General features: G+C 41.8%; 2 long non-coding RNA genes across 4 annotated transcripts; one reads left to right on the top strand and one right to left on the bottom strand.

The window, feature by feature from the left end:
* The first annotated feature begins 14,473 nt into the window (after positions 1-14,473).
* On the top strand, positions 14,474-16,911 carry LOC126108450 (uncharacterized). Of its 2 annotated transcripts, none has more exons than XR_007523527.1 (3): positions 14,474-15,242; positions 15,324-15,423; positions 16,775-16,911. It is a non-coding gene; the product is annotated as an uncharacterized LOC126108450 (long non-coding RNA). The 2 variants fall into 2 exon arrangements; XR_007523526.1 differs by having other exon boundaries at positions 14,474-15,252.
* A 560-nt stretch (positions 16,912-17,471) lies between these two features.
* LOC126108449 (uncharacterized) lies at positions 17,472-26,730 on the bottom strand. Of its 2 annotated transcripts, XR_007523525.1 has the most exons (4): positions 26,435-26,730; positions 26,167-26,315; positions 25,986-26,092; positions 17,472-17,595 (listed from the first exon to the last, which is right to left on the bottom strand). It is a non-coding gene; the product is annotated as an uncharacterized LOC126108449 (long non-coding RNA). The 2 variants fall into 2 exon arrangements; XR_007523524.1 differs by having other exon boundaries at positions 25,986-26,315.
* Positions 26,731-27,823: the final 1,093 nt, after the last annotated feature.

Here is a 27,823-nt window from a genome sequence, read left to right as displayed (position 1 = left end):
TCGCATTCCTTTGTTTCTCAACATTCTCCTCAGCTCTTTCATCTTTGTAATACATGCTCTCTGGCGACTTGTGACGTCATTGTTCAAAGCCGACGGGTTGTATCATCACCACCTAAAGAGGTGGTGGTGGTTGTATCCCCTGCTAAACTAGACCCCAAGATGTTCAGAAACAAAGGACTACGAGGATCGAAAAATGTTCAGAAACAAAGGACTACGAGGGTCGAAAAATATAGTTGACATGTATTAAGGCAAGTAGTATTTTCATGTTAAGGATATCGCGTGTTTGTATCGTATTATTTCTGTGGAAAATGAAGGGGAAGAAATGGATGGAAATATTGGAGAATACCTCACGTCACATATACAGGGTGAAGCGAAATTCGCGCACTCGGGCTTCGCAGCGCGACTCCTTACATGCCAGCAATAAAAAAAATGTCTCTCACAAAATTTCGTCCGGTTAGTACATCCAACAGAAAAAGGACGTTAAAGAGTGGCAATCTGGCAACACTACAACCACATGTATGGTAATTACCTCTGTCAGCACATATTACTTGTGCTATACAGTTGGTGCAGTGGATAGAGTTTTGGGTTAGCACTTACATACTATAATCGTAGACATGGAAGATTGGTCAGCTTTCAAAGCAGCCCTTTCCGCTTCGTAGGCGTGAATTTATTCGCAACACTTCATTTACTAGATTCGCAAAAACCTGTTTTCTTGATATCCTCCTCCAATGGTACCATAAATTAGTACCAAGTATTATTCTTGCCTCGTTCAGGTCCATTACATTTCATTACGGCCTTACATTACCAGTAGGACTAGTAACGTGCCTTGCGAATACTGTGAATGGTTTCAATAAGAACAGGAAGCCAACGTCGACTTCGTGAACACCGTAATATGGCCGGATGAAGCAGCATTCACTCTCGAGGGTGTCTTTGATATGCACAATGTCTACCATTGTTGTGAAGTTAACCTGTACGTCACCTGCGACCATGGATATCAAGTTCACTTTGTTATCAATGTCTGGGCCGAAATTTTGGGTGACATGTGTTTGGGGTCCCTACATATTGCCTGGCCAAATCGTTTCAGGCAAATGCCAGAAAGGTTCCTTTGAAAGGGCACGGGCGATTTCCTTCCCCATCCTTCCCTAACATGAGCTTGCGCTCCGTCTCTAATGACCTCGTTGTCGACGGGACGTTAAAACAACACTAACCTAACCACTACGTGTTTGGCAGAGGATATGGTTCCAACATGATGATACACCTCCGCACTCTGGAATTAATGTGCGACAGTATTTGGACAGAACATTTTTAGGGAAATGGCGCGGACGTGGAGGTTAAGTTGTATGGCCACCGCATTCACCTGACCTAAATCCCCTGGATATCTTCCTGCGGGGTCACCCAAAGGAGCACGTGTACTTTACTCCGCCGACGAATATGGAAGAATTGGTAGTGCGTGCTCATGCTGCTCTTTTTACTGTGGATGCAGATTTTCTGCAAAGGGTCCGGAGCTGTATGGTACGGCGGGTTACGCAGCGTTTGGACGTACATGGAGGTCGCTTTGAGCATCTGTTGTACTGAGGACAAAGTATTCTGTAGTGAAGGTCATGCGGTCATTAATTTGGACATTATTACTGTCACTGGTTGCTAATGTGCGACATCTGAGTGCTCATATTACGTGTAGTATAAATGTTATGTAGATGTTGTGTTATTGTATTGCGCTATCATCTTTAGCATTTTGTAGTTATTCTCTCCTATGACAGGTCATTTGTTTCAGCTGTCTATTTCTTATTTGTCTAACCACGTATTTGGTACGTTCAGTGTTACAAAATGTTGTAAATTTTGATACATGTGACCTAACAAACGGTGTACATTACAGTATGAAATGTCAGAATGAAATAAGCAAATTTAAAAAATGCGCGCCAACCCAAGGTTGCACGGTAACCGAAAACTCAATCCATTTCACCAATTGTACAGCACGATTAACATGTGCTGTTAGAGGTGTTTACAGTGTTGCCAGATTGCCACTCTTTAACGTCCGTTTTCAGCCGGAAGTAATCGCCGGACCATATTTGGTGACAGACATTTTTTTATTGCTGGCATGCAAGGAGTCGTGCTGCAAAGTCCGAGTGCGCGAATTTCACTTCACATTGTATATGGGTCGTATCTCGAATCTCTTTCGAACTTTATTGGTTAACTGCAGTACTGCATACAAGTTTCGTGAACTGAAGCACGGGATACAAATTTTACATGTGTTGTTTCTTTTGCATTCGTTACCACTAATAGTCTGTTCTTAGGAATACGGGATACCGCTTATTTGTATCGTATTATTTCTGTGGAAAATAAAGGGGGGAAAATGGATGGAAATAGCGGTAGCATAGAATACCCCACGTCATATATATATATATATATATATATATATATATATATATATATATATATATATATATATATATATATATATATATGTGTGTGTGTGTGTTGTATTTCGAACTTCATAGCTTAACTGCCGTGCGGGATACAAGTTTAGCGTATGTCAGTTTCTTTATGTTACTTAGCATTAGTATCCTCTTGTTCAGTTGAACTATGTCGGTCGTTTCGCCTTTAGTAGATCTAGTACAGACTTGAAAAAATCGTACTGGTACTGGTGCTACGAAACGAAAGGAGAACGACAGCTGAAAATTTTTTATTATGTACTGCAGTAGATGAAAAGATATGTAACGGTGTAGTGAAATATGGCAAAATATTCAAATGCACTAAAACAAAAAATGGATAACTGAACTTACCACACGGGAACTTCTTAAAAGAACCGAAGCTCGCCTAGAAAGACAATAACAAAAATCACATACCCACATACAGAAGAAACACAACATTACGAAAACACACACACACACACACACCCCCTGCGGGTCCGGGGATTAGAATAGGCCCGAGGTATTCCTGCCTGTCGTAAGAGGCGACTAAAAGGAGTCCATCCCCCTCACGGGGGTAGTTAGCGCCTGCGTCCGGAGACGGACGGTTCCACGACCTATAATCGTGGTCTTTTTGGTTTTTCACTTCTCGTTTCTTCCTTCCTTTTGTTGGTTCCTTTCTTTGCTATTCTCCACCTCACTGTCTTCCTTACTCTTTCCCTTGACTTCTCCTTGCCTTCTCATTGCCTTTTTCTCCTTGCCTTCTCATTGCCTTTTTCTCCTTGCCTTCTCATTGCCTTTTTCTCCTTGCCTTCTCATTGCCTTTTTCTCCTTGCCTTCTCATTGCCTTTCTCTCCTTGCCTTCTCATTGCCTTTCTCTCCTTGCCTTCTCATTGCCTTTCTCTCCTTGCCTTCTCATTGCCTTTCTCTCCTTGCCTTCTCATTGCCTTTCTCTCCTTGCCTTCTCATTGCCTTCTTCTCCTTGCCTTCTCATTGCCTTCTTCTCCTTGCCTTCTCATTGCCTTCTTCTCCTTGCCTTCTCATTGCCTTCTTCTCCTTGCCTTCTCTGGTCTCCGCCTTGGCGTTTGAGACAGTCTGTCCTCTTTCTCCCTCTCTCTCTTCTTTTTCCTCCTCTTCCTTCCTCCCTGTGCGTGTCTGAAGGCCGACCCACGCGTTCGCACGCGTAGCTGGTGACGGGGTAACGCGTAAGTCCCCGCCCTGGGTAGACATGTAAGGCACGCGCGTACCCCCTGGTAAAGGCCAGGCCCGGGGAGGGGTGATTGCCTGAGCTGATACCTTCTGACCATGCCGATTGGTCCCTCCGTCTGTTTCTCAGGAGGTGTGACCTGAGGTGTAAACATTCACCTAAGGCGGGAATGCCCTCTGAGAGGGTCCCCACAAGGAAGGAGCGCGCCATCGGAGACGCTGGCAATCATGGGGGATTCCTCCGCAATGGATTCTACTCCATCGCTTTCGACTTCGACCCAAAAACGGAAACGTGACCAGCCAACAGTGACAAAAGTACTACCGCCTGCCCCACAGTTCCTCGTAGTTTCTCGCACTGAGGACGGAAAGGATTTTTCCTCTGTCAACCCTTTTGTTATTCAGAAGGGCGTTGATGCCATAGCCGGATCTGTCAAATCTTGTACCAGGTTGCGTAACGGCACCTTATTACTAGAAACTGAGAGTGCCTTTCAGGCACAAAAACTGCTTCGGGCCACCCTCCTGTACACGTTCCCTGTCCGGGTGGAGGCCCACCGAACTTTGAATTCGTCTCGTGGTGTAGTCTATTCTAGCTCCCTCGACGGATTGACTGACGAGGAGCTTCAATCTTTCCTCGCTGAGCAGGGCGTGACGGCTGTCCATCGGGTCATGAAAAAGGTCAACAACGACCTTGTACCGACCCGGACACTTTTCTTGACCTTCGATAGTGTTAAGCTGCCATCGCCCATCAAGGCAGGCTACGAGGTTATTTCTGTTCGCCCCTATGTCCCGACACCTACGCGCTGCTACCAGTGTCAGCGTTTCAATCACACTCGACAGTCTTGTTCCAATGCGGCTAAATGTGTCACATGTGGCAGGGATGCCCATGAGGGTGACTGTCCACCTCCGTCTCCTCGTTGTGTGAACTGTCAGGGTGACCATGCCGCATCCTCCCGCGACTGTCCTGTCTATAAGGACGAACGCTGTATCCAAGAAATTCGGGTCAAAGAGAAAGTGTCCACCTCGGCTGCTCGCAAGCTATTGGCTAGTAGGAAGCCCACGCTGCTCCCAGCGGGGAAATATAGTACTGTCCTCGCCTCTCCTCGGACTACCCGGGAGGTAGCAACCCAGACATGCGATCTGACCTTCAGCACCACGGTCGTCCGTTCGGCCAGTGCTAAGATCGCGCGGTCGACGTCTCCTCTTCCTCCCATCACACCACAGACACCAGCCACTTCCTCAGCTTCTGCTAAGTCGAAGACCCCGAAGTCAGATGCACGGTCCTTCAAGAAGGAACCATCCCGTGCAGACTTCCTCCGTCCCTCGACCTCCCAGCCTTCGACCGGTACTTCCACCAAACGTCCTTCCAAAAAGGCGCATAGGAAGCACAGTTCTCCTTCTCCGCCACGGCGCGTTTCTTCTCCTGCGCCACCCAGCGGTTGCCGCCCCAGGCCGTCATCCGTTTCGCCTGGCCGCACCGCCGGTAGCCGTATATCTGGCCGTTCACCGGCGGAGGAAGCTCCCCCTCCCGGCCATCCTCCCGAGATGGCAGATGACCCTATTGACCCCATGGACGATGACTGTCCGCCTACTGATAGCGGCGGCTGTGCTCGCTCGAAGCCAGGCCCTAAGCGGCCTTCGAGGTGACCCCTTCTCTCCTCTTCCTTTTCTTACGATGGCACTTATTCACTGGAATATTCGCAGCATTCGCTCCAACCGGGAGGACTTGAAGTTGCTGCTCCGCTTGCATCGTCCGCTCGTCGTAGCCCTCCAGGAAACGAAGCTACGCCCATGCGATCACATTGCCTTGGCACACTACACCTCTGTGCGTTTTGACCTACCCCCTGTGGTAGGTATCCCAGCTCATGGAGGGGTTATGTTGCTGGTCCGGGATGATATTTACTACGATCCCATCACGTTGCACACCGGCCTGCAGGCAGTTGCCATCCGCATTACTCTCCCCACTTTTACGTTTTCCTTTTGTACCGTTTACACTCCATCGTCCTCTGCCGTTACCAGGGCAGACATGATGCAACTTATTGCTCAGCTACCTGCACCGTTTTTGTTAACTGGAGACTTCAATGCCCACCATCCCCTTTGGGGTTCTCCAGCCTCCTGCCCGAGGGGCTCCTTGTTCGCAGACCTTTTCAACCAGCTCAGTCTTGTCTGCCTCAATACTGGCGCCCCTACTTTTCTTTCGGACACATCTCATACCTATTCCCATTTAGACCTCTCCATATGTACTCCCCAACTTGCACGCCGGTTTGAGTGGTATGCACTTGCTGATACATATTCGAGCGACCACTTCCCATGTGTTATCCATCTCCTGCAGCATACTCCCTCTCCGTGCTCCTCTAGTTGGACCATCTCCAAGGCAGACTGGGGGCTCTTTTCTTCCAGGGCGACCTTTCAGGATCAAACCTTCACAAGCTGCGATCGTCAGGTCGCACACCTCACGGAAGTCATTCTCGCTGCTGCTGAATATTCCATCCCTCACCCTACTTCTTCTCCACGTCGCGTACCGGTCCCCTGGTGGACCGCAGCATGTAGAGACGCTTTACGTGCTCGTCGACGTGCTTTACGCACCTTTAAACGCCACCCTACAGTGGCGAATTGTATTAATTATAAACGATTACGTGCTCAGTGTCGTCGTATTATTAAAGAAAGCAAGAAAGCCAGCTGGGCTGCTTTCACAAGCACCTTCAACAGATTTACTCCTTCTTCTGTTGTCTGGGGTAGCCTGTGCCGGCTATCTGGCACTAAGGTCCACTCCCCAGTTTCTGGCTTGAAGGTCGCGAATGAAGTCCTTGTGGCCCCTGAGGCTGTCTCCAATGCCTTCGGCCGCTTTTTCGCCGAGGTTTCGAGCTCCGCTCATTACCACCCTGCCTTCCTCCCCCGCAAACAGGCAGAGGAGGCTAGGCCACCTGACTTTTGCTCCTCGAATTGTGAAAGTTACAATGCCCCATTCACCATGCGGGAACTCGAAACCGCACTTGGCCGATCACGGTCCTCCGCTCCAGGGCCTGATTCTATTCATATTCAGATGCTGAAGAACCTTTCTCCTGCGGGTAAAGGTTTTCTTCTTCATACATACAATCGCATCTGGATTGAGGGACATGTTCCCGCATGCTGGCGCGAGTCTATTGTTGTCCTGATTCCTAAGCCGGGGAAGGACAAGCACTTGCCTTCCAGTTATCGACCTATCTCACTTACCAGCTGTGTCTGTAAAGTGATGGAGCGAATGGTTAACTCTCGATTGGTTTGGCTGCTCGAGTCTCGAAGCCTACTTACCAATGTCCAATGTGGATTTTGTAGGCGCCGCTCTGCTGTTGACCATCTGGTTACCTTGTCGACCTTCATTATGAATAACTTCTTGCGGAAGCGCCCGACCGCGGCTGTGTTCTTTGATTTGGAGAAGGCTTACGACACCTGTTGGAGGGCGGGCATTCTCCGCACCATGCATACATGGGGCCTTCGCGGTCGCCTCCCTCTTTTTATTCGTTCCTTCTTAATGGATCGACAGTTCAGGGTACGTGTGGGTTCTGTCCTGTCAGACACCTTTCGCCAGGAGAATGGGGTGCCACAGGGCTCAGTTTTGAGCGTCGCTCTGTTCGCCATCGCGATCAATCCAATAATGGATTGCCTCCCAGCTGATGTATCAGGCTCCCTTTTTGTGGACGATTTTACCATCTATTGCAGCGCGCAGCGTACACGTGTCCTGGAGCGCTGTCTTCAGCGTTCTCTTGACCGTCTTTACTCCTGGAGTGTCGCCAATGGCTTCCGTTTTTCTGCCGAGAAGACGGTCTGTATTAACTTCTGGCGCTACAAAGAGTTTCTCCCACCGTCCTTACGACTTGGTCCCGTTGCTCTCCCAATCGTGGAGACCACCAAATTTTTAGGCCTTACCTTTGACAGGAAACTTAGCTGGTCTCCACATGTGTCATATTTGGCCGCCCGTTGTACCCGTTCTTTAAATGTCCTCCGTGTTCTCAGTGGTATGTCGTGGGGAGCGGATCGAACCGTCCTACTTCGTCTATATCGGTCGATCGTCCGCTCCAAGCTGGATTATGGGAGCTTCGTATACTCCTCTGCACGGCCATCCATCTTACGCCGCCTCAACTCCATACAACATCGGGGTTTACGACTTGCGATCGGAGCATTTTATACCAGTCCCGTAGAGAGTCTTCATGCTGACGCTGGCGAATTGCCACTCACTTACCGGTGCGATATACTGCTTTGTCGGTATGCCTGTCGGCTACTGTCAATGCCCGACCATCCGTCTTATCGTTCCTTTTTTGACGACTCTCTTGACCTTCAATACGGGTTGTATGTCTCTGCCCTGCTACCCCCTGGAGTTCGCTTTCGTCGCCTCCTTCAACACCTTAATTTTTCACTCCCTGCAACCTTTCGAGTGGGCGAGAGCCACACGCCACCTTGGCTCCAGGCTCAGGTCCGCGTTCACCTTGACCTCAGCTCGCTCCCAAAAGAGGTCACCCCCGGTTCGGTCTACCACTCCCGTTTTGTGGAACTTCGTTCGACGTTCATCAATATGACCTTCATTTATACAGATGGCTCTAAGACCAATGACGGGGTCGGGTGTTCCTTTATTGTCAGGGCACAAAGTTTCAAATACCGGCTCCATGACCATTGTTCGGTCTTCACAGCTGAGCTCTTTGCCCTCTACCAGGCTGTTCTTTACATCTGCCGCCACCGACATTCTGCTTATGTCATCTGCTCAGATTCTCTGAGCGCCATCCAGAGCCTCAGTGATCCGTACCCGGTTCACCCTTTCGTACACCGGATCCAACGCTCTCTTCAGCGGCTGGTGGACGTCGGTCCGCCGGTTAGCTTTATGTGGGTTCCTGGCCATGTCGGTATCCCTGGGAACGAAGCTGCAGATGCCGCGGCCAAGGCTGCGGTCCTCCAGCCTCGGACAGCTTCTTGTTGTGTCCCTTCGTCCGATTTTAGCAGGGTCATTTGTCGGCGCGTTGTGTCGCTGTGGCATGCCGATTGGGCTGCACTTACCGACAACAAGCTTCGGGCCTTAAAACCTCTTCCCGTGGCTTGGACGTCCTCCTCACGCCCTTCTCGGCGGGAGGAGGTCGTTTTAGCAAGGTTACGAATTGGACACTGCCGGTTCAGCCATCGCCATCTGCTGACGGCTGCGCCTGCGCCGTTCTGCCCATGTGGGCACTTGCTGACGGTTAGACACATTTTAATGTCCTGTCCAGATGTTAACCAACTGCGCCTCGATCTTAAACTGCCTAATACTTTCGATGCGATTTTAGCGGATGACCCACGAGCAGCTGCTCGTGTTCTTTGTTTTATCAGTTTGACGAACCTCGCTAAGGACATTTGATGTTGTTTTTTAATCCTATGCCTGTCAGTCTCTTTTATCGTGTTTTCCCTTTTAGTTGTTGTTGTCAACTTGTGCCTCGCGGTGCATTCTTAGCGTAGTCAGGGCGCTAATGACCATTGAAGTTGTGCGCCCTAAAACCACAAAAAAAAAAAAAAAAAAAAAAAACACACACACACACACACACACACACACACACACACACACACACACACATTCACCCCCCTACACACCCCACCCCAATCCCAATCTGAAATTAGCTAACATATTTGGGACGATACATTTGCCTAACGTTTGTTTAACAAAACATGTAAATGGGTAATATATATGGGGAACATTACGCCTCCTTGAGTATTCGTCTAAGTGACTTTGTAGTATGCAAATCCGGCGTTTCCCCCTCCCTACAAAAGATTTAACAGCTGACCAAAAACCTTCAATGCTATTTGTACAAGCTTCTGTGGATAAAGACTTGAACTCAATACTGTGATTAACAACGAGATGCTGATAACCCCCTTTCCCCAAAATCCCTGTATGAAGAAAAACCATCTGAAATTACTGTGGAAACCCCTGCAACACGATCTTCAATTAATGCGACCAAAACTTCTTTCCTTCGTTTGGGAACTACTTTAAACACTACATAGTCACAATCTTGACCTGAAACTACAGCCCCCGAAACCCATAATCCCGCTGGGGTCCCCCCCCCCCCCCCCATTTGCCAAAATGCGACTCATCAATATCGACTACAGCCCCCCTCCCCCGTCCAATGGCCCCTATATTTTATATATTCCCCACAAACTTCCCTACAAAACAGTACCAATCTACCACTGTATGCTGTCTCACACGACATTCATGGACACACAGCCTCACAGGATATCTCAAACACCAACAGTACGTGATTTTTATATTGTCTCTCTAAGCGAGCTTAGATTTCTCGAACCACGTCCCTCATCTAATGGAGAACTACAACCGATCTTTGCTGAAGCGCCATACAAATAAGTCGTGAGTACGGCGAGGAGATACACTTGTGAGGCGCATATATTCGCCGCACTCACGACGTCGAACATATTCGGCAACGACACCACACATCTGTAGAAATCGGATCGTGGACAACATGTCTACGCCCATAACTTCTTTCAAATCATCTATATTCATTGGACTAGATAAATCCATGCCTACAAACGAAAATGAAAAACTAAACATTGCCCTAAAATAAAATACTAATATTAAAATTACCTCAATATCACTAAGAATGAAATTAAGTACCGAATCAATTGCAATCAACCAATTATTTAAATAAGTGTACACGAAAAATGTGTTAGCCAATATGTAGAGATCTCATTTAAAATCACATTCAATTATTTTAATGCACAATGATAGCGCTCATCCGCAGCACGCAACTGTTTCATTATTATGGCTAAATGCAAAGACATTAATATCTGAGGAACCTATGACGTCATTGGTCAAATCCGACTGGTCCCGTGCATCACTAGACCCATTTCAACAGCAGTCAAGCACACGTGACGTTGCACCAAAATTGAAACTACTAACGCGTTTAGCCACTGGCTGGCTATCATATTTAAATAAAATTACAGTACATACCATTTCGTGCGTAACTGATTCATGTGACTGAAATATACTGATGCTTAGATTAGATCATGAATACGACACTTTGTAATGATGTGAAACGTGTCAGGTTATGATGTGGAACGTGCTCATTTTTTAGTCCCTACAGGCCATCACATGCATACGAAGATTATCAGATGAGAATCATCAACTGCAAGCAAAGGGTTTGTTTCAACAATGCTTCATAGTTAAACTGCATTAATTTTATGAGATGTATGCACTGTGTGATTGATTTATCTTCTTGAAGCTACATATGCTTTAGCACAGATGTGTATTACCTCAGATGCCATCTATTCAAGCAAAGCATGCTTCTTCTCGTATTCCTTCCTCTGCCCATTTTCTTGTGATGGCCCCAATGCGTAAACTTTTTTTTTTTAAGAGCACATCGTTCGAGAATGAAAAATGTTAATGTTTTGTCAGGATTAAGGGATACAAGAAATATGTAGCTCCAGAAAACGCGAAAATCTGTTTTACAACTAACGTTATTCGGTAACTATTTATTTAGACTAGTTTTCGACGCAGCCTAAGGGTACAACAACTAACGGTACGTAATACTAAACCCCTAGCATAATGTATCGCAAACCAATTTACTTAACGTCCGTGGCATCTTTGGGTAGTTGGTGGTACCCAGGAGATATAACAATTATTAGCTGAGAATGTTATACGTACAAACGTTATTGGTAGTACACATTGTGAGAACAACTGTATCTTTTCTAAATTCTGTAACAAAATCATCTCTTTTAACCCGCCACAGGTTGTACTTTATACAGAATTGTAGATTTCTTTAAATTGTGTAACAATCTGTCATTACTGTGAGTTTGTTTGACAAGTATATACACAAGTAAAGTAAGATCACATGAGGTTATCTGGCGGCATTTAAGTTAACCCCTAACCTATTCTTCCACGTCGCCGGCAGATGGCAGCGCGGACACTCCAGGCTGGAGGTCAGCGGCCTTCAATGTTTTCTGATAAGGGAACCTCCCCATCGCACACCCCCTCAGATTTAGTTATAAGTTGGCACAGTGGATAGGCCTTGAAAAACTGAACACAGATCAATCGAGAAAACAGGAAGAAGTTGTGTGGAACTATGAAAAAAATTAATAAAATATACAAACTGATTAGCCCATGCGCAACATATGAAACATCAAGAAGTTTGTAGCATAAGGAGCGGGTCCCGTGGTTAGCATGAGTAGCTGCGGAACGAGAGGTCCTTGGTTCAAGTCTTGCCTCGACTGAGAAGTTTACTTTCTTTATTTTCGCGAAGTTATGATCTGTCCGTTCGTTCATTGATGTCTCTGTTCACTGTAATAAGTTTAGTGTCTATGTTTTGCGACCGCACCACAAAACCGTGCAATTAGTAGACGAAAGGACGTGCCTCTCCAATGGGAACCGAAAACATTTGATCGCAAGGTCATAGTTCAACCGATTCCTCCACAGGAAAACACGTCTGATATATTCTATGCGACACTGGTGACGGCATGTGGGTCACATGACAGGAATATGTTGTAGACCCACCTAACTTGTACACTTGGCGAATGAGTAAAAAGATTCTTCTACCTTGCCCGATTTAGGTTTTCTTGTGGATGTGATAATCACTCCCAAAAAAGTGATGAAAACATAAGAGTTTGTCATGTAAACCGAAAATAAAAATTTAAACTTTTCACTCGAGGGAAGACTTGAACCTAGGAACTCTCGTTAGGTAGCTGCTCTCGCTAACCACGGGACCACGGCGCTCCGTGGCACTTATTGTCCTTGATGTTGCCTGTCTTGGCATGGACTACTCAGTTTGTATATTTTGCCTATATTTTCATAGTTCCACACAACTTCTTCCGGTTTTCTCGATTGATCTGTGTTCAGTTTTTCAAGGCCTATCCACTGTGCCAACTCATAACTAAATGGTGCGATGGGGAGGTTCCCTTGTGAGAGCTGTGACGCGTAAATTATCATACTCAATACACACAAATATTTTAGTGATATCGACCAAGTCTAACTGCATTATAGACCAGAGAGAGCCTGTCGTATCGAAGAGAAACCCTGATGTTAGCTGGGACCCCATTCTAGATTCGGTGTAGCTACACAGTGCTTTCCGTGTTCAAGGAGGAGGCGCTCAAGTTATCTTGAGCTACCTTCACTTTTACCGTAAAAAAAATAAGCAAAGTCACATGCAAAATTTAGGAAAGTATTATTTACAGTCCCTGGCCAAATTATTAGACGTACTGCACATTTTTAATGTTATTTGTAATAATTACGTGTTGAGTACTATATTTACTGCAATTAATAGGAAAATTTATGACAGTTTTTCAGGTCACTTTTTTACATTGCTGCATCTTGTATCTATTGTTGCTATGTGACATTCGATTGTTGACATTCCTCCTGCTGTGAGGTGATGGCCACCGGTGGAGAACCGTCCTGGATAACTGCCATCCTAAAAACCCACACTGCAATACTATAGGTCTGTTTCCCTATTTCTTGCCTCGTTTTTTTTCTGGACTCGCTTATCCAGGGAGGAGGGAGTCGCCGATTCCTCCCTTATCCGCTTACTACCTGTCTTTGACGTTGCGTATCACCTTCAGTCTGAGACAGTTTCTTCCTGGGGGTCTTAGGTTCTAGTCCCTTTAATTCCCTCCACTTGTCTTTAGGAAGCCATTCTTTCCCTTCCTTTTTCCTCTGTTCCCTGAGTAGCTTCCTCCTCTGGGCCCCAGACAAGCCTTTGATATTAATCTGGTATAGCTTCTCGGTTACAGTTCTGCCTTCCATCAGTTCTGTCCCCGATGTTTGGGTATCTGAGGTCTCAATTTGCCCCTCAGTTCGTTTTTCTTTATTTTCTATATTGTGTCCACATTGGTCCCACGAGATTAGGGGATCTAGAAGGTCCACACCACGAATACCCCACGCAGTGTAAGGCTAATTACTCAGGGAGGTCGCCCGCTATCCCGGAGGCTCTGTTTGCAACACATCTTCCCGTGTGCCACGCACCCCTCGGCATGGATCACATCACACCTTGGGTTGGATCAGGGAATAGGGTAGGACTAGAAGTGGATAGGGAAGATGGGACATTGTGGGACACTCTCAGTCTGATCCATTGGCTGAGGCCTTCCCGGCAGTAGGTCCTGTACCTTCGGCACAGCCCTCAGCTTCCGCGGATACGCAAGCCTCTCCACCCGCACGGACAGTGCTTCGTCGAGCCGGTGTCTGCCGGAGAGGAACTGTTGGCGGTTTCTGTTGTTATCCTCTGGCAGGCTCTTAACTGTGATGTGCTGAGTATCCGTGCAGATGTAGATGTCCACTGGCTCTAGAGTGTTTTATGTCAGTTGATCTTTGTATTGTCTCACAAATGATTCCACAAAATCAAGACTGGGGATATTATGCTTAAATCTTTTCACTTCCATCCCCTTTCTGTTCAGAAAGTCCTTTACTAGAAGTTGTAAGTACCTTCTCTTCAGTAGCAGAATTTTTAGAACTCTTGAGATACCAGAGACTTGAAACAAGACAGTGCAGCTGCTACATGTAGTGTAAGACGAGGGAAGGAGATGAGGTTGTAAGGAGGATTGGGGAACATGAAATACGCTATAACTATACTTAATCGAGAACGGGATTCCAGGTAGCATCAGGGTTTCTCTCCTTCGGCTGTATAATTCACTGAACAGTGACTTGCTCGATACGTACTAAAATGTGTGTTTATTCAGTGTGATAATTTACATACCACAGCTCTGAATGGGAAACATTTGCTACATTTACACATGACACATCTTCCGGAAGACGAAAACCGAATCTCTTAAACCGTTTTTCGGTGTCGCGTTTACGTGTGCGGGTCGAATCGGTTTTGCTGTCCCTGCCGAAAAATCGGATTTCCGATCGTCATTTGTTTTACACGAGTGGCCGCTGGCAGTCAGCTGTTGTGTTCGTCACTTGCACTGGTACGATAGCTGGATGGCAGCTTCGGCATTCGTAACTGATACGATCGGTGCATTCGTTACGTTTTTGATAAAGAGGGAATATGAACATGAAATAAACGCGAGTGAACTTGTGCGGAGGAGGAAGTGGTTGTTCAAAAGGCGATGTCTCCGCATATTATCAACACAATATATTCCACCAAAAACGTATATTTTGCACCCACCGAGATCGCGCAGTGTGTGGAAGAAAGTGCGAAGTGATCACTGGTGGAACGTAATTCTATTGCATCATTTTGGGGGATCCGAGTGGCTTAAAAATTTCTGCATGAGGAAAGAAACATTCCAATAGCTTTGCTTCGAATCATCGAGTACATTATCACGCGCTGCGGATTTTGTTCGTGAACCACTGCCACTAGAGAAGAGAGTGGCAATAGCTCTTTATATATTGGCAAGCTGTACAGAGTACAGAGCAGTTGCAAATCAGTATGGAGTGCATGAAAGCTTTGTGCACGAGTGCTTGTATTCGTTTATTTAGGTTGTGAATACTGCTTTGCTGACAAAAATTATGAAAATGGCAGATGCTGAGGAAGCAGAGAGAATCAGTAGTGAGTTCTCCGATATGACAGGCTTCCCCCAGATCGTAGGAGCAATCGATGGCACTCACATTCCTGTGTTAGCTCCTCAGGGTGGATAATCAGATTTTGTGAACAGGAAGGGATGATCATCACATGTTCTTCAGGCATTTGTTGACTGTCATAATTGGTAGATGAATGTGAGCTAATGTGAATGAAATTGATATTACCGTTGTCCAAAAGCAATATACAAAATTTTGTCTTTTTACAGTTTTAGGATCCTCAGTATCAGCCATACCGGAAATGTTCATGAAGCATCAGTACTGAAGGATTCACAGCTGTATAAAATGGCCAATAGGCTGATGCCAGAAGTAAGATATAGTTTTGTATATACCCAACAGTTAACGTAGCAATCAGTGTAATTTCGTCAGTGGCTATAACATGCAGTTTCATGAACTTACTTCCTTGTGAATGACTTAAATTTGTTCAGTCAAGTGATAAGATTCTATTGCATGTTTCCAAAACATATAAATATTAACTCATGTATTATTTCATATCAAATTTAAACTATTTCCTTTGCTGAAAAAAAAAAAAAAAAAAAAAAAAAAAAGTAGTTATAGGTTTGGCAGGGTGGTGCTGAAAAGGGCAGCTGCTCAAACTACACATCTGGAGAACTTGTTTCAAAAATAAAATTGTAAAAATAACTGCACGTCTTGAGCATACGTAATTTACAGTAATCCCATATAAAGTAGCAGCAGTTGTTACATATAGGCCTAAAGCACTTGCCATTCCAACTGCAATAGTGAAACTATTAACTTTTAAATCAGCAAACCTACTGAAATTTTTGAATAATGTTTCACACACAGTTCCGTAGTAACACCATAAAAATAAAAGAGAGTGAAAAATAAAGGTTAAATTTAACTTAATACACTTCGAACACTTCAGAAAACATTCTTCAAAGATAACAGTGCAGAAAAGATATGTCTTGTTTCTGTGCTTTAGTGGTTAGTTTGTAACTTTAACAATTCATTTAAATTGTCCCATCAGTCACCATTTTTCATACATAAACAATACGAATTAAAATATATTTTGTGGACTTCTGTAGTTCTTAAGCATGACACAGTGAAATTAATGTATTTCTTTTCTATAGTTACAAAAAATTAAAAAAAAAACTAAAAAAAACTGAGCGTACAAACAAAATTAATGTAAGATTTTAGTGACAGGCAGGACAACTTGGAATGTAAAAGAGAAATCTAATGCAAAATAGAAATTCTTACCAGCTTTCAGATTTTCTAGAGAGTTATTAAAACGAAACAAGTCTTAACAATAAACTATTTTGCAATGGTGGAAAATCATTGCTAACTTGACAAAAACTTTCTACTAGCTATCACAAGTCTAACTTGTCTAAGCTCATGGTGCTAAATGAAAGAACTAAAAAGATTACCCAATGTTTGTCCTCTCAATGCCTTAGGATTTCATTAAAATTACTCACGGCCATGACTTTCGTATTTTGAAATTTCACTCATAGGCAGGCACACTAGTGGAATGCGTGTATTCCAAATAGAAGTAATATGTGTTATATCAGTAATTCAGTATATACCAAGTAATTATTTTTCACATACAACACGACAATTTATGATAAGTTGAAAGTTATTACTCTTTTGAAATATTTAAACAAATTCTATTGTAATATTGTCTATTAAAGTAACGTTTTTTTCTTAGGTACCATGCACAATCAATGGGACTGTTGTGCCAAAATTTTTGCTCGGAGATGCAGCATATCCCCTACTGCCGTTCCCCACGAAACTGTACACAGGGACTGTATCACCCGAAGAAGAAAGTTTTGGTGTTTGTTTGAGCTCCACCAGAATTGCTGTCGAGAATGCTTCCGGTAGGCTCAGAGCTCGATGGAGGTGCCTTGCCAAATGCATAGATATACACTGTCAATTTGTGCCTCAACTTATTGCTACATGTTGTGTATTCCATAACATCATTGAAATGCACAAAGATCACTTCAGGGAAAACTGGCTAAATGATGTGGACAGGGGAAGAAATGTTCCCTCAACCCAATGAATATACTTGCACAGAAGCTAACCAAGATGCTGAAAGGATAAGAAACTGTCTAAAAACATATTGCGTTTCCAGTTATCCATTAAGGAGATCTCAATTAAGATTTCAATAAGCACATTGTAATTAAGTGTGTATAAATCAGATCAAATTTGGTAGTTATGAAATGAAAATGTAAAATTTCAAGAACTTTTTTTAATTTGCTGTACTTCAATTTACAGTGTACAGAAAGCTCACTGTCTGTAACCGGAGGTGGATGGGGAAGGGGATCGGGTTGGAGAAAACCAGTCTGTGGAAGGAACTGTAGTGTTTGCTGGTAGGGCATGAAGTGGGGTCAAGTGTTCTGCCCACTAATGGTGTGAAGGCCACTTAAAAATGAGTTTACTAATTGTTTTGTCTCTTCCGCATGCCTACTTTGGATATTCTCCGACAGCTGCTTCTCACACTGTCTGTCTTTCTCAAATTCTTCTGATAACCTGTAACATTTTACAGAAATTAGCACAGTATCAATGATGAACTTTTTAACGTTAAAATTTTACTATAAACAAATGCACAGTAATGATGGCAATAAACAAAAATTTACTTATTTTGTAAGCAATTTGGAATGTATAAAGGGACAATTCCATATCAAACAGGCATACAGTTTTCAAAATTTAATTTGTTTTCTGAATCTACAAAAGTTATATTTTACTGTACTGCAAAAATTATTAAAAAAATCACTAAATTTCTTGTAATGTAGTTAAGCTTGGGACTTCTGTAGATGAGGATGGAGAACACAATTGGCTTTTACATTGCATTCATAGTTGTTTCAATTCTAAAGTTTGAAGAGCTAAACCTTATCTTTCACTTGAACATCAGTTTAAAAAAAAAGTATTAAATATGCAGCAAATTCACAATAATAACTATGCATTTAATTTAGTTTTTCCATCAGTGACACAAAACACAAAAAAGTTTGTTCTCTGTCTCAACGATATTAGTTGTGTTTATTTTAGGTTACAAATAAGGAAAACCAATAAAAACATCCAGTTGCCAATAAAACAATAGGTAATATGTAAATGACCATGTTTAAATGTTGAAAATGTCAGTGGATCATATGGGAAAACTAAGGAGGATGACTGCACATAGACTGAAAGAAAGATAAGACAGAAGGAGATGGAGATTGAGATTGTGAGTACGAGTTATGTAGGGAACTCAGCAGAGGTGTTCAGAATTGAAGAGCCAGCTATATCCTAGATTGAACTTTAACAAGCTGAACAGGCCTATAAGTGATTTACAGCTAACAGTTTAAGTCTTTACCTCACAAACATATTAATACCAGAAGTAGACATTAATGGTCAAACATTGAATGACATAAAGTGTGTAAAATTCCTTGGGGGTACAGCTGGATAACAAGTTAAAGTGGAGTCAGCACATAGATAAACTAATCAAGAAATTTAGTTCAGCATGTTAGCTCTTAGAAGCATCTCCAATTGTGTTGACCTAAAGACAAGAGTGTTGGCTTTTGCATATTTTCATTCCCCGTTGTCGTATGGAATTATCTTCTGGGGAAGTGCACCTAAAGTAAATAAAGTTTTTTTGCAACAGGAGCGAGTGGTAAGAATATTATGTAAAGTGGATAACTGTACATCTTGCAGAAACCTTTTTAAAGACCTAGGAATACTTACACTCAGTTCCCAGTACATATAATCCACAATGAACTTTGTTGCTGACAATAAAGATTTTTCTACCGGTATTGTGTCACACACAGTCATAATACAAGAATGGAGAGGTACTGGGCACTAGGGGAAGATCATCACACAAAGAAGTGTGAGTCAACATACCCCAAGGAGGGTGAAACGGAAGAAGTAGTGACATTCATAGATATTTTCATCATGAAGAGAACTGTCTTGTTAGAGCAAATTCAATGTTTTCAAAATAAAATATGAGCAAAATTCAGAGTTCTTGTAAAATGTTTGCTGTCCCTTCTGTGACAAAGTTTTAATGATGATTAACAACTCACTTTGAAAACTTTAGTTATTTATATTTTAACAGAAGGTGCACCAATAAAATTCTTTATTTCTATGTTTACTTTTTATTTTTCACCTTTTGACTGTTGAAAAATGTAGTGCAACTATCCCAACTCTGATGGTGAAATTCCACATAGGTACTTCCTTCAGGGTCATTCCATGCCAAGTTGTCTACAGGCTCCCACATGACCCTCATGGATTTTGATGAAATTTTGTATGAACATTCACACATGTTCTCAATGAACACTGGTAAAGTTTCAGTTTCAGAAATTCAATACTTTCGGAGATAGTCACTTGTTCAAGACCATAGCACAGCTTTCTATAGTGCGTCCTTGAATTTTCAGCAACTTTGAGATGAGATATCTCTGTAAGTATTTGCATGAAAGAAACAAAACTTGGCCATCTTATACAACTTTTAGAGCTCTTTAAAGTAAAATATTAAGAAAAGGATTTCTGAGCAATTTTCATATAGATAATTTGAAGCAAAGTTGGGCGAAAAACTAGTTGTTTAAAAAAAATGTGAACTTTAGTTTTTTATATCTCCAAAAGTAATTGTGGGATGTACATGAAACTTTGCACACATTAACTCACCAATACAAGGTCTTAGAATATAAAATTTCATTCTCCTATTGCTTTCCATTATTTCACAAATCTAGGGTAAAGTTGACGATTTTTCAAAAAGTGCTAAAAATGGGTATTTTTAGTCAAATTTTTCAAAACTCTTCTAAAGTATGGTCTTTAGAAAGAGCATATTCTAAACTATCTACAAAAGTGGATTTGGTTTTGCATTTTTCTGGCACTCAAATTATACCTGAAATCTTTTATTTTGTCTCTCTCTCTCTCTCTCTCTCTCTCTCTCTCTCTCACACACACACACACACACACACACACACACACACACACACACACACAAACAAACAATTATTATTAAGAATGAATGTAAATCGTAAAATTTATTTGCATAATCATCTAATTATTAGTTGCCTGTTTAATGAACAGCAGCAGCTTACTGATGGAAAATAAGTGTATAAATGAGTTGCTATGGTCCATGGTGGCTTAACCACTGCTAGTTTCATTTCACCTGAGAAAACGAGCATTGCCATTACAATAGGGGCCACGCCCGATTTCTTAGCAACAACAGCCACGGGTGGGTTTCTTTACCACAAGATCCCAAGCCTGATAAGGGTTTCTTTACACAGGTTCCCAAGCCTGATAGTAAAATTATTCAAGTGCCCTGTGTAAAATTAGAAGGCACTCTTGGGCTCCTTAGAGTGTTTCCTCTAACCTATTTCAATTTTTGATATGCTTCATTAATTTTGACCTAAAGGATATAAGATGAACATCAACAAAAGCAAAACGAGGATAATGGAATGTAGTCAAATTAAATCGGGTGATGCTGAGGGGATTAGATTAGGAAATGAGACACTTAAAGTAGTAAAGGAGTTTTGCTATTTAGGGAGCAAAATAACTGATGATGGTCGAAGTAGAGAGGATATAAAATGTAGACTGGCAATGGCAAGGAAATCGTTTCTGAAGAAGAGAAATTTGTTAACGTCGAGTATAGATTTAAGTGTCAGGAAGTCGTTTCTGAAAGTATTTGTATGGAGTGTAGCCATGTATGGAAATGAAACATGGAAGATAACTAGTTTGGACAAGAAGAGAATAGAAGCTTTCGAAATGTGGTGCTACAGAAGAATGTTGAAGATTAGGTGGGTAGATCATGTAACTAATGAGGAGGTATAGAATAAGACTGGGGAGAAGAGAAGGTTGTGGCACAACTTGACTAGAAGAAGGGATCGGTTGGTAGGACATGTTTTGAGGCATCAAGGGATCACAAATTTAGCATTGGAGGGCAGCGTGGAGGGTAAAAATCGTAGAGGGAGACCAATAGATGAATACACTAAGCAGATTCAGAAGGATGTAGGTTGCAGTAGGTACTGGGAGATGAAGAAGCTTGCACAGGATAGAGTAGCATGGAGAGCTGCATCAAACCAGTCTCAGGACTGAAGACCACAACAACAACAACAACAACATTAATTTTCTGATGAATATCAAGAGGAATGGTGTATTGCTGGCCAGACGAATTTACTGATGGAGCTGGAATAACTGCAATAATGTGGTGTTCCTGAACCCAGCACTTGTCACTTCTTGGTGGCCAATAAAATGAATTTGCTGGACCATGTGGGTGCATCAAGTTTATTAATGCATCCCTTTGCTCTGTGGAGGTCTCTCAGATATTCCCAATCCACCACACGTTTTCATAGATGCATGCAACATATTGTCCTGGTTGGAGAGCAGACATTAATATGCCTCCTTCATTACTGTGACCCATTTTATCTAGAAAAGATGAACAATCATTTGAAACTCTGCTGACCAGAATTGTTGTTTCATCAATAGGTAAAAAGTGATGATTTTCTCTAGTGCCTTCTACAGTTTGTCCAAGTTTAAACCTCTCTTCTTGCGACACAATATTTTTTAAATTTCATCTTTACTGACGAAAACAAATTTAATTACATTAATGTTTTCAGAGCAGAAGTGAAACAGATCTAGGGGAGTAAGAATTTGTATAAAAGAATAATTTTCTGCAAAACCCATTAGGACAACAAGCTCTTTGTCTTTCACATGACATTTAAGGCCTTTAAGATGCAAGCTTTGAAGCTTGGCAATGTAATGATGGCATGACAGACTCCATATTTTATTTTTTACATCTTCAATAAATTCATCCACTACCATTTGCTTCATGTCCAGTGTGGCCCAATCGGTATGTATCCATTGGTTAAACACAATAACTTCCTGTGGCTCATGATCTAGGAAATAGCTGGCAATTTCAGATGCTATAGCTTTGGGCCCAGGACACCTTTCACAGCGATGTAGCATGCACTGTTTAGAGTTCAAACTGCAAACTGCCTTGCTGAGAATCTGCTTATAATTCTCACATATACCAGCTCCGCTAAGCATAAGCTTAACATTTTGGTGAATTGCACAGACGCAAACTGCATGCATTCCAACTGATCCTACTGTTACACACCATTTGGGTCTAAGTCCACAAAACTTTGAGAACCCTATTTCTGGACCATTTATATTCTTATAGATAACATACATTTTCCGTAAATTGCAAAGTAACAATCTTTTCTGCATGTATGTCTTTCTATCTAAAAGTCTAACTGAAATACTATCTTTTTACCAGGGCACACCCTACTATACTCATCATCTTCAAAAAAATTTCGCACTCTACTAGCAACTTCTGCTGGTAATTTCCTGCTTTGCCTATTTTCGGGAAGTGCCAGAATGCCCTTCTCTGCCTTAAGCTTCCGAGCATTCTTCACTATTCTTTCGGACACACCGAACTGAGCTGCTGTTTGTCTGACTGTCCAGCTTACAGGTGCCAAGGTTAAAATTTGCATCTGTTCTTTATAAATTGCATTCTGTATCTTGGCCTTCAGTTCAGTCAGCACATGTGCATAGTCGGCACAGTTTCCACATTCCTTAATTTCACTAGCATCTTCAACTTGTCGGTTTACTCCCATTGCATTTACAATTCTGTTTTTATCACATTTTGAGCCTTTTGAATTTTCTTCTTCGCATATTGGGGCTTATCTCTGTAGCTTACTGTTCTCTTCAGGGGTGAAATACCGATAGACAATAAGCTACTATTTAATTCTTCTTTTGGTGTAAAGTCCTCATCAGAATGTGATGATGAGGCTGATAAAGCTTCGTCCAAGTGTTTATTTAAGGTAGTCCTGCAAGCCGGACAAATTTTCTGACCTGGCTTTATGTTATTAACAAGCTGCTGCTTCAACATATCAGAAGCCTTATTAGCTGTTTCAGTATCAAGAGTGCGAATTCCTACCTTAACATACTGATTCACCTTCCCAAAGGGATTGAAGATTTTTTTTTATTTTTTTTTTATTTTTTTTTTATTTATTTATTTATTTATTTTTTTTTTGTAACCCCTCATATTGTGTCAATAACAGGGCTTCATGGTGTAGGCAAACTTGAGAGGTATTGTCCAGCTTTGCTTCAGAACGTCGGACCAACAACTCTTTTTCCTCATCACTAAAATCCGCAAACCATTTTAAAGCAGCTTTTTTGGCAAAGAAAGTGACATGAGACTTTGTTCCACTATCTCCTTGCCCGATTGAGCAGAAAGGTATGCTGTTCCCTTCTGCATCCATCTCTAATCAGTAACTAAATAATGTATTTGGCCTCTAAGTGCAAATTATAATCAGCTTAAATGTCAGACAAATTGCTACTGAATGAAATTATACACAATGTATAATACCAATGAAAAAATCTAATAAGAGATATATGCTATAAAAGACACAATCAAAACAATTTTTTGTAAATTAGATTACAAACTTTGATGGTCTTACGAATCACTTAACAAGCCACACTCAGTCAAGAGAACCCACTCACTATGCTGCAAACACACCACTGAAATACTGATTGTTCAAACAAGGCTCACAATAATGAGACAATCTGATTGTTAAAGTAATTGTTGCCATTATAATTCCTATAAACAGTGAATCTTGTGAATTTTCTCTGTGAACCTAGTGGTTACATATTTACCAAGGTAGTAGGCTACATTTAAGTGTGATTAAATACAAAATTAAAACTCTTAGATGTTTAACCAATCAATTTCACATGTTTCCCTAATAACTGTAAGACAAAAATTCACAGGGTACAACACCTAGGTATTAAAATCTCTGCAATATTGATTGGAAAATTTACATCACTTGATGCATGATTCAAGCAAACAGATTCTTTTTTGGAAAAATGTTGTATACAATTGAATCCAAAAATTAGGTCTTCATTTTCCACTTGTAAATACTTTTGAGAAGTACAAAAAATATGAAGCTATTATTCATTGAATTCTAACATTTATTAGGCATAATAAAAGGTTTCAGGTATAATTTGAGTGCCAGAAAAATGTGTTCAAACTTCCAGTGCGCCTCTTTGATGATGCTACTTTTTAGGGCCTTATACGCTTGCATTGCAAAACCAAATCCACTTTTGTAGATAGTTTAGAATATGCTCTTTCTAATGACCATACTTTAGAAGAGTTTGGAGAAAACACTTTTTTCAAACATTTGACTAAAAATACCCATTTTTAGCACTTTTTGAAAAATCATCAAGTTCACCCTAGATTTGTGAAATAATGGAAAGCAATAGGAGAATGAAACTTTATATTCTAAGACCTTGTATTGGTGTGTTATGGTGTGCAAAGTTTCATGTACATCCCACAATTACTTTTGGAGATATAAAAAACTAAAGTTCGCATTTTTTTTAAACAACTATTTTTTCGCCCAACTTTGCTTCAAATTATCTATATGAAAATTGCTCAGAAATCCTTTTCTTAATATTTTACTTTAAAGAGTTCTTGAAAAGTTGTATAAGATGGCCAAGTTTTGTTTCTTTCATGCAAATACTTAGAGATATCTCATCTCAAAGTTGCTGAAAATTCAAAGACGCACTATAGAAAGCTGTGCTATGGTCTTGAACAAGTGACTATCTCCGAAAGTATTGAATTTCTGAAACCGAAACTTTACCAGTGTTCATTGAGAACATGTGTGAATATTCATACAAAATTTCATCAAAATCCATGATGGTCATGTGGGAACATTTCTCGATATTAAACCACTTGGCATGGAATGGCCCTTCATTGATTTGTGCCATGTAAGTTAAATACACATTCATCCCAATTTCCGACTACATTAATGCTTTGTACAATTTATTGCAATGAACAGGGAACTACCTCCCAAAAATATATATATAAATTTTTTTGTGAAACCAATAGTATGGCTTTGCACCAAAATGTGAATGAATACTAAGCAAGCGTGATAACTGGAGTATGATATCCCAATCTCCCTCAACCTGTCCCACTGAAACCTTGGTTTTAAAACCAGTGTCGCTTGTAATGTAGCCCGAGATCTAGCTTCGTTCAGAATGTGTGAATTTGGCTTTGAGTTAGAGAAATAAATGTATAATACTGTCAACAGAAAACAGAAAAATTATAATAGGTAACGGTCACATAAATTATGATCATTTTATGCTTATTATGTACATACACTATACAAAAACAACGAAAAATGCAAGTCGGGGGGGGGGGGGGGGGGGGGATCGTAATACAATATGAGCACCGTGTAATTATAAAAGGCAATTCAAGCAACAGATATACAGTGACACCATGAAGACGGGTCGACAGAAGCGTCCGATCCCACGCGTCGGCTTTGACCCCGTGACGTAGGGGTGTTGTCGTGTGTGACGTCATGACGGCGCGGAGTTTGGTTTGAGTGTGGCTGTCTCCAGTTCTGTTTTCTTATTTTATTTACTTTTCTGATCTGTTCGTTCTATCTCGTGAGATTTTTTTTTTAAATTTAAAAACACTTATTACTTATTTTAATTATCTGTTTCGTCCAATTTCTGTTTTAGTTTATTATATTTATCTTTCTGATCGTTCTATCCCGTGAAATTTTTTTTTTTAAAGACGCTAATCAGCTACTGAAGCATCTTTATCGTCTCTGGGTTGCAGGGGTTACGACCCCTGGGGAGGTGGGTGGGGTATTCATGCATGGCTGTCTTCACTTACACGTTGTAGCTACGCGAGGCGTCTAAATTTGTTTATATTTAGTTTGCCCTCCACCGAAAACACCCTATTTCCCGCGCTTGTCCCGTTAGTGTCATTAGGCTTCTTGTGGAAAGTGTGTGTGTGTGTTTTTGTTTCCGCCATATTTGTGACGTCATGGGTCAAAGCAGACGGGCGGGATCGGACGCTTCCGTATTTCCATGAAGACATCCACTACTATCACTCTCAAAACTCATTTTCAACAGGCAGCCTTTCAAATGTAAGCAGCACTCACTTTTTGCTGGTTGCAGACACCGTAATATTCGGCGAGTCATCTGGAGAACTGTAAATGCAACCTCATCTTGCGGTTCTGATGTTGAAGTTTGTCCGTGTCTGCAGATTCTGTACAATAAACAAATGTACGGTGTAGCGTTTTATTTATGATATTAAATATAAAATTAACGAAACTGCTGTACCTTCTCCACATGGTGTAGAATCTACACTGCGTTCTAGCAATCAAGCTGACAGCCTCTCGTCAAGGGTACTTGCCATTTCACGGTACAACGGAAAATCCGAACGATCATTACCGCTTATAGTATTTCGCCACTTGGCGTCGTTGAAGTCTCTGCAGAGATTTCCACTTCGATATGAAATACAGTAACATTGCGCGTTACATCCAATTTAAACGCAAATAAAGTTTTTAGATTTAAATCACGCATATCATCATCTAAAAAGTAAACCAACCTTTAGTGATCTGGTGCATGTATATATCAGCCATGGCTTTCACCAGCAAAGCAAAAATATCCGCATTCCTGAATCTCTTGCCATCCAACAAATGTCATGTGTTTTTCTTCTATCAGAGCATATGGATCGCCTGCTACTTTGTCCATTATCACATTTTCCCGACATTTCGCAGATAACAAGAAATGCAAGCCCAATACCGCTTCAAAACCGGTTGAGCGTTTACAAAAGTCGTGAAAACCGCTTACGGAACTGGAAACCTACCAACTAGAAGCGGATTTCCAGATTCGATTATGGAATGTTTACATGACCAACCAGAAGCGGGACTCGGAAATCGATTTACGAATTCCGGTTTTGGGAGCCCTATGTACGTGCTGCTATCTGTCACCGACGTAGAAGATACTTGATGTTAAATTAAACGCCGCCAGATGTCCTCATCAGTTACCATACTTTACTTCTGTATATACTTGTAGAATAAAGTCATAAGTGTGACTGAATGTTATAAAATGTACCATTGTTAACAATTGTTTATAAAAAACAATCTGTGGCAGGTTGAAAAGAGAAGATTTTATTTAAGAATTTAGAAACGTTGTAACTGTTCTTGTAATGTGTATTACGAATAACATTTTTAAGTAGAACGTTCTCACTATGTATCGTACTTCTGTCTGTAACTTGCGCTGCCCCGAACCCGAACGTTTTGTTTGGGCGGGGTGACATGCAATGAAATTTTTGGAGGGGGATGTCCAATAGAGATGGGTCGAACTCCTTCATTCCCGTGAACTGCTTCATTCATTTCACTCTTTGCCGTGAAGCGTTAAAATGTAGTTCATTCATGAAGTACGGAAGCCTGGCGAAGTTGCCCAGTTCGCCGCCCAGCCGCGGCTACGCTCGCTTCGCCTCGCTCGTACAATAAAGCTTCGTAATACTTCATAATTTTACCAACAGATGGCCGAACTATGCAGTAACGTGCACGCAACGTTTTACGCTCTTACAACGTCTGAGCTAACTTAAATAGAGTATGGTCGAAGGGGACAAAGGAAAGATAAACAGAGAAGGCTGTCACATATAAAGAAGGTATTACATTTAATCTTGCTCGACATTTTCTCATGAAGCGCCCAAAAAAGTCTTTATCTGCCAAGTGAAACATTATTTGTTGTATTCATGGACTGAAAACTAGGGCTACCAACGAAATGCAGTCCAATGTTATGTTCCTTTTAAAATTTAATCCAAAATAGAATGTGTATGTTTACCACTGTCACAAAGTCTATATATCTACTTTAAGTAATAATTCAGAAGTTTTCCTGTAGATTTATTTTTGTTGAGAATAATAACCCTCCAGATTCAAAACGTAAACTGTCACCTGTAGTCATTAGTACGATTTCAGTGTTACTA

This window comes from Schistocerca cancellata, chromosome 11 (genome assembly GCF_023864275.1).
Source record: "Schistocerca cancellata isolate TAMUIC-IGC-003103 chromosome 11, iqSchCanc2.1, whole genome shotgun sequence".
Taxonomy (NCBI): domain Eukaryota; kingdom Metazoa; phylum Arthropoda; class Insecta; order Orthoptera; family Acrididae; genus Schistocerca; species Schistocerca cancellata.
Note: the sequence above shows the minus strand (reverse complement) of the source record. Positions and strands in the feature narration are given on the sequence as shown.